We start from the raw sequence: 19,656 nt of genomic DNA, 5'->3' as shown, positions 1-19,656 counted from the left end.
CAGAGAGGTAATCCTTAGAAGCACACTGCTGTTACAAATGTTTTGATCTAAAGTATAAAAGGAAATCTTGGGTTATATTTGTGTGGCCAGATACCAGAAAAAAGCAAGTAAAAAAAACCCGTATCTATTACAACAGTCACTAATCCATCATGCATGTTTTCAGGTAATTTTTAAGCCATTGCATCTTTCTATAAAGGATTTCAAATTCAACATACTACACAAGCCCAAAAGCATTCTGACAGCTTAAAATATAAAATTAAGTTAGCAAAGTATATTCGTGTACATCAACAACTAGTTCATTTACTTCATTTCTCAGGTCCAGAGACATCCCTTCAAGTTTCCCATTTGCTATTCATCAGTCTGCAGAAAAAAATTACTTCTGTTGCCTGAAAAAAGGTGAGAACTTGAAGGCTGTTTTCTTGACAGTCCATGCTGTTAAGACAAGCAATGATCCAAGTCAAGCTAATTAATGACATCAATAATTGTTCCATTTGAATACACCACTGCTACACTTGTCTCCTACAAACAAAAATCAAGAGTTTCAAATCCACAAATCAAGTGTGCTACTGCAAGAAGTTAAAAAAATTACAAAAGTCAGTCAGGTGGACATTGCAATCCAGGCTGCGAGAAATGATTATACTCTACTGCTTTGTATTAAAAGCAGAAAAAACTACATATTTGTTTCTCCTGTTGTAATGTAACAGAACAGAAGACACAGCAATGACAGCACAGTGGCAAAGTCCTAGGCAACAGCAAGTGAGGACTTGCTCAAATGCCACAGGCACAGAAATAAAAGAATGAAGCCGATTACCTTGAGAAAGCCTCAGGTACACAAAGGTCTTCAGCAAGATCCACTTATCTCTGCTGCCAACCCTTAAATGAGGTCTGGGAAGGGGTGGATCTAGGTGCATTGCATGCACCTGAGCTCCCTGTGCTGGCTCTGCCTTCCCACCAGGTGCTCAATCACTGCATCAAGCTGTGACTTGCATTTCCTCTTCACCCATCTTATACACCCATGCTTTCTCAAGCACTCAGAAAGTTTTCACTTCATTATAACACTTCAGATTAAAACAGTTTCACCTACACGATTGTAGGCTACCTTGAGAAGGACCAACAGATAAGCTGAAATACATAAGTCACTTCCAACCAAAACATAAGTGACTTAGTAGTCAAGTGAACAACCCCATTGTAAGCTTCTGATATAAGAAAGCCAATTGAAACAAATGTGATCAATGCTAGAGCTTAACTTCACTGAGAACCAAAAAAGGAAATCAATTCAGATTAAGAAATGTTATTTTAACTGATTGTTCTGCAACATCTCTATAAAAATTCTGTTGTAGATTAGTGGTCTGCTTCTAACAACAAAACTTCAGAAAGATCCAACATGTGGTTTGCAGATTAGATACTTCACAGCTTTGTAGTTAGAGCTCTGTTTGTTTTAAGAGAAAAACCATATACACCATGTGCCACATTAATAATGTGCTCAGACCTAGTCATCTGGCATGTAAGCACGGCCTAATTTTTAAACCTTCTCCTGTCCTGTTGCAATTTCACTGTGGTCAATTTATGAAGCATTCATTGAAGTATCAGTGACATAGGAAACAAAGACTAACAAGAAAGGAATTTTGGAGAAAATCTTCTATAAAGCCTTCATATTCATTTCCCTAGAAAAAGTTCAGCCTTTTAAAAAAAAACAAAGTACAGATAAAAGTTAAGTCAACAAGAGCCAGGCAATTATTTGCATTCTTATGCACATGCAAACTCCAAGTAGCAATGCAAAGGGAATCCCACCAACATTTCTACTTACAGCACAAAGAACAGGGAGAACAACAACTGCTTCTAGATACTTCTGTAAGAACACATGGCAGAAATCATTCAGTCTCACTCATTCCAGGACAATGAGAGTTTACACAGGTAAGCATTTGTCCATAGTTTCCCTTGCTGCTCCTCAGTAACACACAGACATGCCTTTGGTGGCAGATTTCACAAACGGCTGCAAAACAAGAAATCAAGGGACCTTTCTGTTCTTTCATACTGTAAAATTTTTATCTCCTCTCCATCATTTTCAGTGAATTGTTTTGGGGTAGATAAACCAACAACGCGTATTTGATTCAACAGTTGGTTTCTGAGTCAGCAATTAGGTTGTCTTGTGCAAATCAACTCAGCCTACAATTACAGTTAATACTATTAACATCTGCAGAAACTAACTATGCAAAGTTCTACAGGTGCCTGCTACACTAACACACAGCTGCTGAAGCATTCATCTCATGTCAGAAATCACAATTTCACATACCAGGAACCCCACCTTACATTTCAGAAAATATTTCATATGATTGGTAATTCTTCATATCACCTGGTACTTCCACAAGCTAAGTTTTGTAATCATTGGTTTTCCTGGGCTAGCTAGTGGCAAAATTTCTTGAAAATTATATTTCAAAGCTCTATTTCTGATCCAGAGATTATTTCTTATTAGGTGCAGTTATTATTTCCACAATGCTTTATATCTGTATGAAACTGCTTGTTTCCAATAGGTTGCCAACTGTTTCCAGTAGCAGAAATGTAGCCTTACAAACATTACTAAGCTGGTTTTCTCCTGGAAAATTTTAACATGAAAGAATTGTGTTGTTTTACTGTCAAAAAAGGATGGTAAGCATAACCAGATGGAGAGATCTGCCAGAAGTTCCTGTATTTTTTCTTTCTCACAGACCATTTACTGTGGTGGCAGTTCAGTGGTCAGCTACCCAGTGTTTCTGACAGTAAACTTATTTTCTCAAGAAAGGGTCCTGCAATGCACTTATATGAAAAGGCAGCAGTCATCAACACAGCTGTTTATATTGAAATCAGCCAGTTTCATTATAAGCAAAGGTAAAATAGTTACATTCATAACAAGCACAATACAAATACTTAGCAAGTCCTCAATTCAACTCAGAATTACAGCCCTAATGTGGCAAAGGGAGACAGTGCAGAAGGTGAAGAGATGTAAGCACCTCTCCTAGGCACAAGCTGGCACTGGCACACTGAAGATTTAGAGCAAGACAGACAGAAGCCCACAGAAATGTTTTCTGCTGTTCCAGACACAAACTCTTACAGAAGCTTGAAGTCAAGATGAAAATTAAGTTACTGACTTACAAAGCAGCATGTTCAAAGGAGTATCAATGACAATCAGAGCTGAACTTCAGAGTGTTTTTCTTAGACTGCAAAAAGCTTTAGATGGTTCTTTGATTTCTTTTTATGGGGTACCAGTTGGATATAATTTCTGGAATAGCTACAAGTATTTATGTAGATTTTGTTGTGGTTTTTTTTTTTTCCCCTCCTCTGCCATAGTTTTATAGTCCTCCTTGAGGAGCAACGAAAACAAACCAACCACTCCTTTCCATTGCCTCATAACAAAGCTGTTCCAAGTGCTGAGCTTCAGATCTATCCAAATGATTTGCAAGGCGACTTTGAAGCAGGGAAAAGCAAGCCACAGCAGTGTTATTGTTACTTGCACTAATGTAAATCAACTGTAGTTTGAAAATAAACCCTTAGAAGAGCAGAGAAGTTGGGCAAAACAATAGAAAGGTTAAATAAAGGAGCTCAGAGAGGTACAAAGCCTGTTTCATTTTCACGTCTTTGAAAGCTGCTGGTATCTATCTAATCAAGTTTTCCTGCTATGTACATTGAACTGATGCAAGTTACAGTGTATGAATAATTATAAAAGACTATTTGTAGCTCACACGTTCCATATGGAGGGTCCATCACACCCCAAAAAGCTATATTATGTGAGCAGAATTGCATTTTTGAAATAACACACTGAAAGCCAGAAACACACTTCATGCCTACACTTAAGATGCAAGCTCAAAAAAGCATAATTAGCTTTATCGTAAAGCACACTTACAGAAAAGCTAAGAAATAAAAGGCATCCTCTGCTCAGTAATGTATGAGATAATCTACAGATTGCTGCCACAGTTGTGCAACAACTGAGTAGTCACATTGAGCACAGCAAGTGGTTGTATGTATGAAGATACATACTAAAGTAAGGAACACATCATGGAAATCCCATGGAAGCACCATCCTGCATTTGTGTTCTTCTACTTCCAAGACAAAACAAAATCATTGTACCAATTTTGCTAGCCTCATTGTTTTCTGGCAAAATGTCACACACAAATCCCTGGGAGTGGAATTTTAAAAAAGCAGACAAAAACAAACTCAACTCACTCAACTCAGTTTTATCCTATAGGAAAAAAACAAAAACTCTAGACTTTCATGTAAGAGAGACCAAGCAAGCGAGTAGAATAAGAGTTGAGATATACAAGGATTTACACACTGAGGGGGAAATACTCCAAATGCTGAAGCACTGCTATGAAGTTCACAGGTGCACATGCTTCCTTAATAATCAAGTTAAGGGATTTCACTGTCAGCTGATACAACCCCAAGGCCTTGTTCTTGAATAAAAAACATTAACATGAGCAAAACAAAGTACCATCAAGCCTATGAAACTACACACACAAGAGGCTATGAGAGGCTATTAGCTATAGCTGTCCATTTTGACTTGAAAGAGATCTTGGAAACTGGTTCTGAAGGAGCAGGAGGCTCAGTTATTAAATAAAACTTGTTTTCATATCTGATTCTGTCACAAACTTGTAAGGTCTGAATTCTCATATGTATGGAGAGCTTTGCTGGAATGAGAAGTGGGATTACAGCATCAGAAGTAGGTTTTGTTTTAGCTGTAACACCACATCTTGTGCCACTGAATACGCTGTGGACAGAAAAAGTTCAGTAAATAGCACAGAACGTTCCAAAAGCTGGCACAGAAGAAAATGTAGTAGGAGAAACACCACAACTAAGCTTTCTTTGCAAACACAGCCAAAAACATGAGCAAGTTGCAGTTGATAAAGAACCACGTAGAATTTGAATCCAAAGTGAAATGCGTTTGGTTTTTTGAAGTGCTTTACCTGTATTTTTTCCACAATTCAGAAACAACAGCAACTTCCTTTCCCTAACATCTGTTTCTACCAATAGGAAAAAAAAAACATAGTAACAAATAGTCTATAGACTCTAGATGGAGTTGCATAATTTTCACATTAAAAAAAGCTTACCTTTTAAATTAAGAGGAAAATTACCCATAAACTGGAAAGATTTTGAGAGCTCCATGGGTCACTCCATCCAGAACAAGGGAGGGGAAAATAGCCACATGTTCTACAGCAGTGATTACAGACATGCACAGACAGCCCAGTTCTTAGTCCTCAGAAGGCATCTCTCGCTCGAGGACTGTCTCACTCTCATTTTCATTACCTAGCAGTAGCATCTGAGGTGTCACAGATTGCTAAGGCTCTTCAGATAGGTCTAAGAAATAAATGCACTGGTTTTTGTTTTACAAAGATTTGGGTAGACTAACAATAAATACTGCGCCGAACAACACTGAGATCAACTCCATTAACATGATCACATTTGGAGCATGCATTGCTGCCTGTTTTGCAGTGGTGTTTTGAAAACAAACTACATATTACAAAAGTCACAGAAAAACAGACTCAACAATTGAAAACGTTCATCACCCTATTTTAGAAGTTCTTCATCTGGCAGCTGCTACACTTGGCCTTTTATCTGTTCCACAGCAGTGACTGACCATCTAACACACACTCACTGCTGGCCAGTTTGCTGCGTGCCTTTTCCAGTGACTGTGTAACCCTGCTTTGGACTGATGTCACGGCTGCCACTCCAGAAGACCCACTAGAAATAAGGCAGTCATTCAAAAGCTTCAGCTGCTATCCACGGCAGGAATACACAACTGTAAAAGTAAGCTACACCTTAGAAAAGGATTCTGCTGTGCAGTATCTCCTTACAGAGCAATGCTATGTATTAGCCAAACTGCACACAGTTTAGGAGCTTTTAAACCCAAGAACAACAGTGCAGCACTAGAAGCACAGCAGTTCTCCTTTAGACATTCTCTGATTGCAACTGTAGCCATGAAAACACTGAATCAGTGCAATCTAAGAGAAGGACTATTTAACCAACATTCAATAGTTAAATATTTCAAGTCATTATAGCGAAATTTTTTAAAAACAACACATTCTGCTTAAAAATAGCTTAATCAGGAATCACTCTGGAACCAAAATACAACAGAAAACTCAGTTCTTTCAAATTGGAATCTCTTAAGGAATGTTGCATAAAGAACTATAAGCCTTAAATAAATGCACTTGATGCAGATCAAAAAACTAATCACCAAAAATTCGTTTTCATTCATTAAGCACTCATTTTGCAGCACATGTACATTTGAGAAAAAGATGGACAGAAATAACTCAGAGGCATGTTTGGTAAATGGTTGGTGATTACGCTTCCTTTAACTCCGAAGAAATCTGATGAACAGGTCTCAACCATGACAAGGCCAGCTAAACAGTTAACCCTGCTCGCCTGTTATCCAGTCTTCCTCCTATTGTAGAATACCAGCTAAAGCAAGGAACAAGTGAAACATACTGTTTTCTACTGGTCCACAAAAGCTTAAACAGGTGCTGATAAGGAATCCACATATGATTCACATTCTGCATTCTCAGCTAAGAATAACTTTGCAGGAAATTCAACATAATTGTCTCTGACTTCTAAATCTCAGGGGCAGCTGGCCAAAAAAAAGCAAAGTAATACTAATAAATACAGACTTGATATTGGAGATTCTTCAAAGACACAGATGATTCATTTTTCTATTATTTTCAACTACACATAAAAATACAGTGATGGACATATTGCTCTATCTATCCTGTCACCAACAAAACCAAGAGCACACGTCACAAAATAATCACAGGTACAAACTTATGAGCATGTAGTAGGTTAATGAGATGAAACTCCTCTTTGTGGGAGACTTTCAGTCACTCAGTACAAATAGGGTACCTGAAGAAAGTGACATGCATTATTACCTGTAGTCAACTGTATTTTGTGAGCTTCTAAGAAAAATTCAAACACCAGCCAAAATAATCGTTCTTAAAGACTAAATAATGAATTTGAATAAATTTCTCAAGTATAAAATGAAGCCTTTCTTTCAGGTATCTAACAAGTAGAGCCCTTTTAAAAACGCCATATTTTCAGAAAAAGCATGAGGAATTAAGAGAAGATAATCCCACTGCTGACCAAGGCCGGATGAAAACAAGAATGCAAAATATTTGCATTAAGAGCATTTTGCTGGAAAACCCCAAACCACTTCACAAAAAGTCAGATGCAGTCCGTGAACTGCAAAGGTCACGCACATAAGAGAGCTGCCCCAAAAGTAGCACCTCTTATTTCATTACATCGGCCCATGAAGTCTCTGACTGCTATGGTAGCAGAGGTTGAACCCTCTCAATATCCTGTGACATGTTGCTATGGGACAGGTGGCAGCAGAGGTGCAGTCTGACAAAATGACAGCTGACATGGAAAAGCATCTGAGGCAAAGCATTGCATTTTAATTCTTCCATGCCATGCTGAAAAATAGCACCCAGTGACATTCATCAATTCTTCCTCAGTGTTTACAGAGACCAAACAAGGGATGTGAGCACAGCAAGTGGGTAATGCACAACAGTAACGTTAAAGACAAGGCATATTCTGGATAGCAGTGCAAATATTCACAAGCACAGCATACAGGTTCTTGTTTCTCACTGGCAAAACAACACATCACAAGTGGTGGTGACTACATTGGAAAAGTGTGCTTTGCAGCTGACAATTTGCTCTATCCAGTAGCACTATTGTGATTGTATAAGCTGTTGTAGTTCACAGAAATAAAAAAGCATTGCTTTCAGAGTCACTTAAGCAGTTTAGAGAAGAGCACTGCAAGGTGAAAGAAGCAACATCATGAGGATGGCTGTGCAAAATACATCTTGCTTCTCCTAGATGTTATTTCTTCTGAGTTTGCTCACAAATATAACCCATAAAACCGCCTTCACAACCAGGCTAGTCTGAAGTATGCAGAGTACCCATAATTTTTGCATTCAATTTGCCTACTGTGCTACACTTAACTAGTATTTCTGATGTCATTCAGCAGATACTGACAACTCCCGTCCCCAACACACATAGTTGCATCATCAGACCCCAAAACCAATGCAGCAACTAGCTTAAAATTATAGCTAATTGCTGTAAAATACAGTGAAGTCAGAAGAGCTACGTGTGGATCAACAATACTGGAATAGGAATTTGCTACTCACTGAAGTTTAACATCATGAGCCAGAATCCCTGTTTGAAATCTTAAGTCATAGAGCCTTGTTCTCAGAATAGGTGTGTCACATGTGTCTCAATGAATACACACACATGTATGGGTGAGAAAAGCATCACTTGGCATAGTTAACCTGCTTGAAAAACACTTGTCTTGTTGTGATTGATACCGGATATTACTTTGTATATGTCTAAACTACACAAAACAAGCAAAAAATCCTCTTTTCTACTCATATGCCAGTGTCGAGACTTTTTTCTGATATCCAGGAAAAAAGCAACGCACTCCTAAACCCCTACACACTCACTGTTACAGTCAAAGAAACAAAATCCTATTTTGTTGTATGGCTATAACACTGGGACACCTTCCTGAGCAGGAATTCAAGTGTTCTCTTTTTCCTACTGAAAAAGCCTGCATGCTATTTTGATTAATAATGTGTCAGATACACTTGGCTGGTCTAACAACATGATGAAATGCTTTTTCCACTGTAACTAGAGAAAAAGTATTCCTGTTCCGTGTGTGAATTATGACTTCATTTTCCTCTAAAGAACTGGCTTTGAAATGGGTTTCAACAACACATTAAAAATAGTGTAGAGGCTGGTACTTCTTTCGCCCTCTGGAAGGTTCAGTTCTAGCAGGCATACACTCTTAGTAACCACTAGAAACAGAATCAGGCTTGAAAATGCTTAAAATTACTACAACCAACATAGTAAGAAACTGTTTTCAGGCCTAAATAAGCCATGTATGTAGAATACTGGTAATCTGTATATTTCACTTGGAGATACACACAAGGCTGACACAGGTAACTGCCTTTGCAGAAAGCATGTTGTTACACTAAACACTTGAAGCAGTGTAGCTACAGGCTCCCAGTTTGTTTATTATGAAATTTTACTTGCAAGATAAACAGCACAACTCATTTCTTTTTCTTATTCAAAAATAATTTGTTTTAATTCATGTGTAACACAAGAACAGAATACCTTTCTTGTTAAGAGCTACTGCAGCTCATGGACCTCAAAGGGACTTAATGCAGAAAGCAGTAACATACACCTAGAAGCAGCTGGTCTACCGAGGATGAGATGGAGGCTTTGACCTTCTCTTCCCTAAACACTGAACATCTGAAGTTAGAACAATCTGACATTTACATCTCAGTAGAGAGAAAAGTAAAGAACTTCTCCTACCAAAAGCATTTTGGCTTGGAGAAGTCAACCACAGCCATACTCCTAGAAGCTGAATGGAAACACGCTTATTTTAGACTTGTCCACAGGCATATGCAGAGCTTCTGTTTTTAGGAGACCTTCTTTCTTCAGAATTAAATGCATAATATCAAATAACTACACCGGGTTTATAAACTCCCTTGAAATTTTCTAGATGGAGAGGTCTTGTATAGAGAGGACTAATAGGAACTCAGTCATGTTAAATGGAGACTACCCTCAAGATCTCTTGCTTTAGCAGTCAGTAATAAGCATTTCTTTCCCTTAAAAAAGGGCTATCACATTCTGGAAAGCCGATTCTGAATTTGCCAGTGGACAAGCTTAGAGTGAAGTTAAGTGCCTCCGCAAAGAGCAAATCAGCCCCAACACTCTCCTTACTTACAGCAGCATCTCTTGGAATTTAAATCAACCATTAGAAAATGTTCAAGGACACTGCTGTGAAAATGAGAAGACAAGTTAATTCAAAACCAAAATGCTGCTATTTTGTTTTCAATTAACCGATCTACTTCAGTCTTACCATCTGGGTGACTCCACCAGCTCCAGTGAAGATGACAACTGAGAAGCTGAATTCATGTAAACATCATCCTAAGGGTTGCCTCCTGAACCCAAAAACAGGAACTGGCACAAAGCAAGCAGATGAACACATTCTGAAGTCCTGTAAACAGATAAAAATGAACTAATAAATATCAGGTATAATAAATATCAGGTATGATCTGATGTGTTCCATGACATAAAACACAGGTGTGCTTTTCCTAATGCTCAGACACAGGAGATATCCTTTAGCATCTGCTATGGTGCCAAATTACTGAGCAGCCATCAGTGCCTACAGTGCATATGTAAACATATACCCTATCACTGTGCATACTGTAACTCCCACTAGCTCACTCTAATCGTTCATGTGAAACAAGGTGCTCAACAACCAGCTTAATGGAAAAACCAGTGACCTCGCTCATTTGCCCGCCTCTTCCACTGCTGCAGAAGCACACACCAGCTGCGTCCACAGCTTTTGCCCTACAGCTCCTGCAAGGACAACACAACTACCAGCAAAAGCTGCAGGAAAAAGAGCAGCAACCAAATTGCACTCCCTTGCCATTTTCAGAGCAGTTGAGCCAGAATCTATTCCACTGAGGGTACCTGACTTCAGGAAGTCCACACACTTCATGTAACAACTTAAACGGGGACCAGGATTAGAGACAAAGAAATCAAAACATGACTGCAGATGCAACTATCAAGTTCATTTGTAGTTTAATGCTCACACTTGAAATCTCGATTTCCCATATTTAGTAGTCCCACTTTCCATGGCTTAAGTTTGCTTAAATTAAAGGTATTTTATAGATAAACCAGAACAGCATTCTTTTTCCCTCTGCATAATTCCCAGTCAAAACATTTCCAGCATTTCTATTTCTAATGGAATGCCATGAGAACAGACACTTCCTGCATTCTTCTCTAAAAAGTAGCATCCTCCCAGTCTGCATGACACCGGCATGTCAACAGCAAAGTAGTTTCCTCAAAGGGATAATCACCAAGTTCTCTTTCAGTACTTCCAAAGAAGTCATTCCACTTTGCTCTGTGTAAATAGCACCATCAGCAAGCAGACTGAGCTTTAGAAAAATTTGTCTCTGCAGTCCTTCTGTTGTCCTGTCCCATCCAGGATAGCCCAAACTGCAGAGGCAGAATGTGCAAATACATAAACATACATCCATGCCAGTTAGCAGTAGCACTCTGCCCACAGATTCTCAAAATCCTGGGATACTCAGCACCCCTAGAAAAAAAGTAAAATGCAAGCAGTTCAGCTTCAAGCACTTCTAGTCCTTCATGCTTCTGCTGATTCTGTACATCGGCAGCTGCATCTTCATAGGCTGATGACACTCCAGGAAAGCCATTCCTTGTAGTTAAGTCTCTGGAAGTCTCAGCCCAAGGCCTTCCTTTTCATATTGTAATTCAGCTTAATATATTCAGTTCCGAACATCTGTGTTTTTTGTTAGAAAGCCTAATCTTTTTCCCCAAATGTACTGTTTCATTCAAGATCACCTAAGAATTCATAGCACTGTTGAAGCATCAGAGACAACTGCTATACACATCAAGACTTGTTCCTCTCTTTGCAATACGCTAACATCTACTCACCTGCTGCCTTTTCAATATTAGCACAAGACTTCATTTCTATCCTCCCCATCCGGCTTCCTCCCTTTTATGTCACTTGTGCTGCTGCTGAGAAACACAGCCATCCCGATAGCCAAAGAAGCCACCAAGGCCTCACAATTTAACAAAGCGCTTGCTTCTTGAAGAGAGTCTCACAGCTCAGCAACTAGCATGATAGAAACCAAAACACTTCTTGTCACACCATCATTAAAAGACAACACAAAGTCATTACCTGCCACCTCACACATGACAAAGTAACATGCAGCATAGCCCACAGAAATAGAAATGCAGTACTACTACAGGACATTTGATTTGGCTTCTCAGAAATCAACTGCAATGCAGGCAGTAACAGCATCCAAGCCAACTGTATGAAATCAAAGCATTTTCTATTGTGTCCTTACAGGATTTCTTTTAATGTGAACTAAAAACACAATCCACATGGGTAACAGCTGGTTAATTCCACAAGCCTGAAACACACCCACTCAAATAAAATGCAGTGCAAGTTAACTTCAACATACAGTTCTGAGATTCTGTGATTTATCATTAAACTGCCTGAAGCCCAGCTTTCTATATTTTGACAAGAAACCCTTGCTGCATTTGGCAGCCATCCTTTGGTGCAGATGTCAGGAGTTTTAGTCTGCTGACATAGTTGCTCAATGGAAGAATAAAAGTTGCTGACCAAGTTGCAGAATCTTTCACTGTTTTTTCTTTTACAGCCTGGATTGTTTCAGGTATTTCAAAAGCTACACATCTTCTATAAGATTATTTAGTACCAAAAGCAAGCTTCTGGTTTTGGTCTTCTGCCCCTCTTCTCACACTAAGCACACGTTTCACAGAACTCCTCACGTGGCTAACAAACCATTTATCTTACACAGAGCACTTCTCAAAATCCCTACAGCACCAGCCAAGTACTTCAGTTCCACCTATTTTTCCATGCAAGAGTCAAAGCAGTTGTGATCCCTTTTTCTCCATGCAGAAGTGACTGCAGCACTGCAGTAATAACATACCCAGGCCCTGGGGAAAGGGTGGGCCTCAGATTGAGGAAGAGCAAATTCTCTTTGGGCAGCCAGAGAGAAGACTAGAAAGGCTCCAGCAGGAGCCCTGTCTGGCCTTTCACAGCCAGTCACGTCAAGTTCTCCCAAATGATGACAGCTGCAGTGGCAAAACATCTACCCATAACTGTCATTCTCAAACACAATGTTATTTCACCTTAGGAAATACCAGCCTGATGTTCATGAAACTGATAAGAGCAGGCACGTGGCAGAATCAGACTGCAGTTAAAGAACTTAAACTGCACAGATATCAATTAAAAAGGCAAAAGAGCAGAACAAATAGTCACAGAATCATAGGATTTGGAACTTAAATGCTGATGAAGCCAGTTTCCTATTGTAGATTTCAACCATTCACCAGTCTATGGAAGGTGGGACATTTTCTTAAAGAGAAGTGTGTTAGTTCATTTCATCCCCATGTTTACCAAGAAACTACTCAAAATCTGAAAGAAAACTACCAGGAAAAATAGAAGTCTACTCTACGCAGAAAACATGCAATAGCAGCACAGTAAAAACAATAAGCTTCAGAAAAAGAAAATTGCTATTTTTAATTTAAGACTGCTTTACTGCAGTATACTGTCTATGATGCCTCAGAGAACACAATCTGAGGTGATTACTCATAAAACCAAAGACATTTAAACCCAACAGAAAGAACCAAACTAGATTAAGTATAATTTAGAACAGAAAACTGACAGAGCACTCATAAACATGTGTCCCAATTACATACGTGGTTCCACAGAGCACATTGGGCATCCTTGCCATTTAAATGTTATATAAGTTCAATCAATTACATAGTAAATTCCACCAGCTCTGTAATTCCCCATAGAGGATTTGTCTTACAGCTCTCCAGTTGCAGTTAACAAGCTTTGGCACAGAGCTTGTTAAGTACCTAGTGGATTCATACATGCACAACATGTAATAAGACCATTTGATAGAATTAGTGCCTAAGAACTTACACTTAGAATCAATCTGTTATGCAGCAAGACAACTGAGCAACTGCCTGGGATCTACACAACAGAGATCTGCACAGTATGCTTCAACACTTGCACGTTCACTTCAGCCTTCTTCATTGCATGTAAGCATTGTAACTAACTCCTGTTAGTTTATGTCTGTCAGCCCAACATACTGTACAACACAACTCGAACCACAATGATGGGATTGTTTCTAATAGCCAAAAAGGCCCTGTCTGTATTATTTCACGGTTTGAGGTGTTGTTTTTCTCCTCATATTTAAAAGCAGTTACTCAGAATAAGAAAAATACTGTGCTTTAAAACATCACAACACTAAAAAAAACAAACAGGAAATTTGGACTCCTTCTGTTTTGATCAGTGCTCCTCTCAAGGGAGATCACAGTCACAAATACTTGCAACAGACTGCCCTGATGAAACTCAATGCAACAGTTAACAATCTACCTGTCAGCAGCAGGAAGAAAATCCTTTCTGATAGATATCTGAACTTGAATCTTTGGAAATCATTTGAAAAATTGAGTTCTACATCAGCTTGAATACACTTACAAACTAGAGCTTTGTTGGCACTGCTTATCTCTGAGAAGTCCTGCAATAGGAAACAACACATCCCCTTCAGACAAGCATCAATATATGCTAGGCAAATGCCAGGGTGTGAAAAAAACATTTGTGCAAAACACTGGAAGAAAGCAAAGGATACATTTCTCATGAGAAATAAATGAGAAAAAGAAAAAAAAAAACAGTTAATCCTATTAACTGCAATATCAGATGAAGGAAGGCAGGTTCTGACCTGACTTTATATTACATGAACTGATTCAGAGCAGTACTGGGGCATCACCCCGATTCTTCCTATCAGTCTTTGAGGCCCCGCTCAGTTCTCTCTCCCACAGACAGCTCTCACAGCAGAATATTTTTTAATACTGAAAAACCAAGTCCTACAGCAACTTCCTGAAGTGCCCTTCAGAAAGCAATAAAGAAAGCTAAACCTAATAAACTAATGCAAGCAAGTTCCTTTTTTCTCTTTAAGAATTCCTTTTTTTTTTTTCTTTTTCTTTTTACCAGTGAGACTGCTCAACATAAAAGCTCCACCCAAACCATAACAACTCTGGCCTGCCTCACCCAGCAACTGAGCAAAACTCACCGCTGGGCCCCACTGCTGCTGTTTTCAGCAGGAACAGGATGGGATTTAAAGAAGACGGTGATTACTGGGAGTAAGAAAGAGCACAAGCCAAATTAAAAGAGAACAGTACAGCTTGAGATCTGCTGCTTTGTGGCTGGAAAGGCTAGGAGCAGGCAAACACTGTTTACACATAGTAACAGCTGGTTTGAATCAGAAGAAAGGCTATGAACATTTGTTGGACTACAAGTGGAGAGTTAAATTGACTAAAAGTCTTCTTTCATCCAGACCTCTTTATACAGCAGCGCTCACTTTCCCTAGATGGACAAAGCTTGGCCTACTTCATTGCTGGTAAGGAAAATGAAAAACATGTCACAGCACTGGAGATCCAGCAGCTGCTCAAGGAAAATAAGCTCACAAGGCTCATTTGAGCCACACTCTACTCAAGCAGTATTATTGCTTACTAGCAGCCACTATTTCCAGAGAACAAAACCTCAAAACAAGATTCTTATACAGATTCATACATTCTCACACATCTGTTGTCTCTCACACCAGATTTTCTCTGCAGTTTGATTTCACAAAGAAATCTAAGATGCAAACTCCATTGTGTTTTCCAGCATACCCTTAGAATACTTGACATCTATTTAGAAAGTAAAAGTTGCTCTGATTTCATTTTTGTGTAAAGGAAAACAGTGCAGCAGCAACAACAGGATTTGAAAAGCATTAATATGACAGAAGCATTCAACACACACAATCGCTTTCTCAGTGAACAAAAAAAGCTGTAAGGACACTGAGGATGATGCCTGGCTCCATTGAGTAAATCTAGAAAATGGGCATCTTGTTCTACCAGACATTTGTTTCCCCATGTGAAGCCCTTACAGTTCTCTATGTATGCACTGTTATGACTGTAATGCACATACAGAAGCACAACACGCAAATAAAACATAGTAACTTCGTAAGAAGCAGCTGTAGGGGATGATGCATGCATGTGTCTCGCTCCAATTTATAGGAGGAAGATGAGGTTCTTTTAATATCCGTATACCCGGTGTGAGATTAAGAAACAACAGTTCATATGTTGTTCCATCCAGTTTATTACCAAACCTAATCAGGGAGAAAGGGAAGGAGGACAATAGAAAAGATGGGAAAGAAGCAGGAGTTGTGTAGAGCAGGGACAGTCACCAGCAGGATCCAGCAGCAGTCCTGTTGCACAGCATTTGAAGGTCCCAGGCAGACGCAGCAGGGGGCAACGAGCAGCAGCATGGCCAGCCTTAGGCAGCAGGCAGATAGACAAAGAAGTCGCAGAGCCAATCACTGAAACAGCAGCAGCACTCAGGCAGCAGGCACAGGAGAATTCAACAGCATGCAGGAGTCACCTCACAAGGAATCTGCTGCCAGAAACCTATCCTCATGGTTTCCAGTTCCTCTTTTATCCTCCTTGTTCTCCTGCCTATGTGACAAGAATGGGCCTTAAGCAAAAGTCATTGAATACCCCCCGAGATGGCCATCATCCTGAGATAGGTCCACACAAAGGAGCACTTCACAACTATTGAGCTGCAGCTCACCTCACTCATTACCCCGGCCTTGTCCATCTGCGTTCCACCAGCTCACAACCTTTGCCCAGGACTTGCCTGGACTTGTTCACCTGTGTCCTTCAGACAAAGGATTTCACAATCCTTGCTCAGGACTTGAACAAGTCCACCTGTGTCCCCAGCAAGCTTTGAGACACAGACGTTAACAGAAAAATATCTTACAACATGGAAACACACACCTTACTGAAAAGCCAAGACAGGCTATTCACCACCGAGTTTTATCTGTGCTCAAGAGGCAAAAAGAGCTCAGCACTCCTCACAGTTCATGAGAAATCTCTACAGAAAGTCATTCTTAAAAGAAACAGCGCATTTCACTGAAAATGTCTCAGATGACACACAGCTGTGCTATCAGCAGGTGAATTGCTGTTCACCTTCTATGTTACACTCAGTTCCATTTTCATATTCCTACCTCCTCACTATTTGGAAAAAAAAAATAGAAACTGAAAAAAGACTCCGTGAATTCCACACTGGCAGAGTGTAACAGAAATTCTTTACTCTAACATCTCACAAGTCTTCCCACTACATCATTACCTTTCTAATGAGTAACCAACTCCTTAACAATGAAAAAAATGTAATCAGCAGTAATAACTATATAAACACATTTGTAAGTTAGATTTTACTAACCAATACAAGTGCAAAACTGACAAAATAGTAGAAGCTACTGTAAGAAGCCATCATAAACCAAAACACTGAAAGAAAAAACCTCTCTATTTCTTCCACCAACACAACAAAATAACAGAAAGCACAGCAATAACAACAAGCTAACAAATTCTCAAACTACAACAAAAAAAAGCCATATTCAAACACAACAACCATAAAAACAATGAAAAATTTACTTACACAACACAGAAGATTCACTTACCCTAAAAAAACCTCCACTACACAGAAACCACCAGTCCAAACCTCTACCTCTACTGCCAGCCCTTAAGTGAGGTCTGGGAAGGGTTGGATCCTGGCTCCTCCCCTTCCAATCAGTCAGATGCACTGCATGCACCTGAGCTCCCTGGGTTGGCCCTGCCTTCCCACCAGGTGCTCAATCACTGCTTCAGGCTGTGACTCAGCACTACAGCAACTACAGCACTACAGCAAGCAAACATCTCTTAATTGCCTTTGGTCTCTGGTGAGCTGTGTAATAGAGTAATTGGTATCTCAATTCTATATTAAAAATTTTGAACGTGCTGTCCTTTTTCAGAGGTGTAACAAAAATGCTGAGTAGCAAGGCAGGGCCAACACAGTTGAGCTCAGGTGCATGCAATGCATCTGGCTGATTGGAAGGGGAGGAGCCAGGATCCAGCCCTTCCCAGACCTCACTTAAGGGCTGGCAGTAGCCATGGCAGCTTTTCTTGCTGGATATTTGTGTCTTAACTGTTGCTTTTTAGAAGTAAGTAGCTCTTTTCTGTTGTTTCTACTGATGCTGTACCTGGGCTCTTTTTGTTTTCCTATACCTGCAGTCTTTACTATTCTTTTATTAGCATCCCATTGTAGTTGCCTTAAAAATTGTTTTATAATGATTTAAATTCATATAATTTAAACTTTGTTGTATAAGGTTTATCTTTTTTTTTGTTTGTTTATCACGTGCTAGGTTAGTCTATCAGTTCATAAGTTGTCTCAAAAAGTAAGTACTTCAAGGAAAAAACAGGAGTCTACATGATTCTGTTTTGCCAGGAAAAAAAAACTTGCAAGTATCTTAAAGTTGTATTCTGTGCCATGAGGCATTTATTTGCTCTTCTCTTAATAAGAGGGATACTCAAATATTGTGTTGTATGATATGAAGTACTGCTCAAGACACTTGGTGTAAGAAAATAATGCATACAAGTCACTTTAGATGGTGAGGGCTCCAGGTGGGGCAGTATGCTGGAAAGCATTGCCTGTAACAGGTTTTTCCTGTTTTAGTCATTCAAGCTGCTGTGGGATTTGGCTGTTCAAAAGCTATTGTTTTTCACTTCTTTATCAGACAGAAAGGATGCTTACATGAGAACTTACTGGTGTACTTCTAAAGGCAAGAACAATCAATTGGTGCTATCACCTGCAGGCTCTTGGGTTGTATTTGCCTGCTGCGTTCATCTTGCCAGTGTGAAACTGTCTCAGATGCTTGTTAGGCCTGTCTCTAAGCCTGGCCAGGAGCACTGCATGTTGTAAGGGCTGCAGTCAGTATTTGTGCTTTAATTCTTCGTCTCCTTTTTCATTCTAGTGAGTTGTTGCTGTTTTCTTGGTTTCACTCAAAACTTCATATCACCTTTTGAACACGAAGGAAGCAGAGCACTTTGTTTGACCAAATCATTATATGGCACCACAGTTTTGCCTTTCCTTTGACAGTGACAGATGTAATTGTAGGAAGTAAAACATGTGCAAAGGCTGCACTAGTACAGAGGTCCCTGTGGGACATCCCAACTCAGTTCTGCTTTCCTAGCTTTAAATAGTCATTTCATAAAACTGTAGTTATTCTTGTAGCACCCTCTAGTGTTCCTAGCAGTCCTGAAGCACAGTTGTAAAGATTGTGATCTTACCTGAAATCTCTTCCTCCCAGTTAAAAACTACTGATTTACCCCACTGAAGGAGCTTTGTAGAACATCACATACCCCTCTTCTATATTTAACTCTGATCGGTCATGTTCTATTTTCTTTCAGAAGGCAATGAAGTTCTAGTTTTCATACAACACAACAAAGGAATTAGGCCTCTCCACCTTAATAATGCAATTATAAGAGATAATCATAGAACCATAGGATGATTTGGGTTGGAAGGGATCTTTAAGATCACCTGGTTGCAACCTCCTGCTGCAGGCAGGGATGCATCCCTCCAGACCAGGCTGCTCACAGCCCCATCCAGCCTGGCCTTGGATGCTTCCAGGGAAGGGGCTGTAATGAAGACTGCCAAGTGTAAGATTCTCTTTTACTCCTTACAGTCCTTGAACTAGTACAAAAAAAGCATAGAAGACCAGTCAATATTGCGTATATCATCCTATGATCTTGATTTATGACAATAAGAGAGCTAAGACCCACTGTGTAGTTTAAGAACAGTGTGTCATGTTCTGAAGTGTGCTGACTACCTGACCTTCATGCTCAAACTTAAAAGCAGCATGCAGGCTACAAGCAGGGAGCTTTTTGTAGCCGCAAGTGTTCTGAGTGTTCTTAAGCAAAGAGAGGCACAAAACTAGCCATCCTACTAAGCTGCATGACTGAAATAAAGGAAGTTTTCAAAAAAGCAAACCTGCTGAATAGTAACTGGAGTGCAAAATTATTATTTCAAAAGCTTCTGCCCTTAATTGTATTACTGACTTCATGCATTGAAATGGTGCAGTGGTTGCCTTAAGCAACTTCATTCTGCTGCCCAAAGTCAGGGCTGTCCACTGTACTATTAACATGGGTTTTGGTGTTGATGCAGCGAGTTTGCAAACAACAAATACACAATCTAGACTCAGTAGGTAAAGCAAACGAGCA

At 39.6% G+C, this 19,656-nt stretch overlaps 1 protein-coding gene across 1 annotated transcript in view; it reads right to left on the bottom strand.

Moving 5' to 3' along the window:
* COL5A2 (collagen type V alpha 2 chain) overlaps nucleotides 1-17,096 on the bottom strand; it is a 161,912-nt gene extending 144,816 nt beyond the window's left edge. Inside the window, exons 1-2 of the mRNA XM_042874511.1 lie at nucleotides 17,082-17,096; nucleotides 9,878-10,015 (exon numbers count right to left, since the gene is read on the bottom strand). The gene's annotated coding sequence lies outside the window, so the exon portion shown is untranslated. The remainder of the gene's footprint in view (nucleotides 1-9,877; nucleotides 10,016-17,081) is intronic.
* Nucleotides 17,097-19,656: the final 2,560 nt, after the last annotated feature.

This window comes from Lagopus leucura, unplaced genomic scaffold, assembly GCF_019238085.1.
Source record: "Lagopus leucura isolate 7727_CA_CO unplaced genomic scaffold, USGS_WTPT01 Super-Scaffold_100012, whole genome shotgun sequence".
Taxonomy (NCBI): Eukaryota; Metazoa; Chordata; class Aves; order Galliformes; family Phasianidae; genus Lagopus; species Lagopus leucura.
The sequence above is the reverse complement of the archived record's forward strand: the minus strand, read 5'-3'. Positions and strand labels throughout refer to the sequence as shown.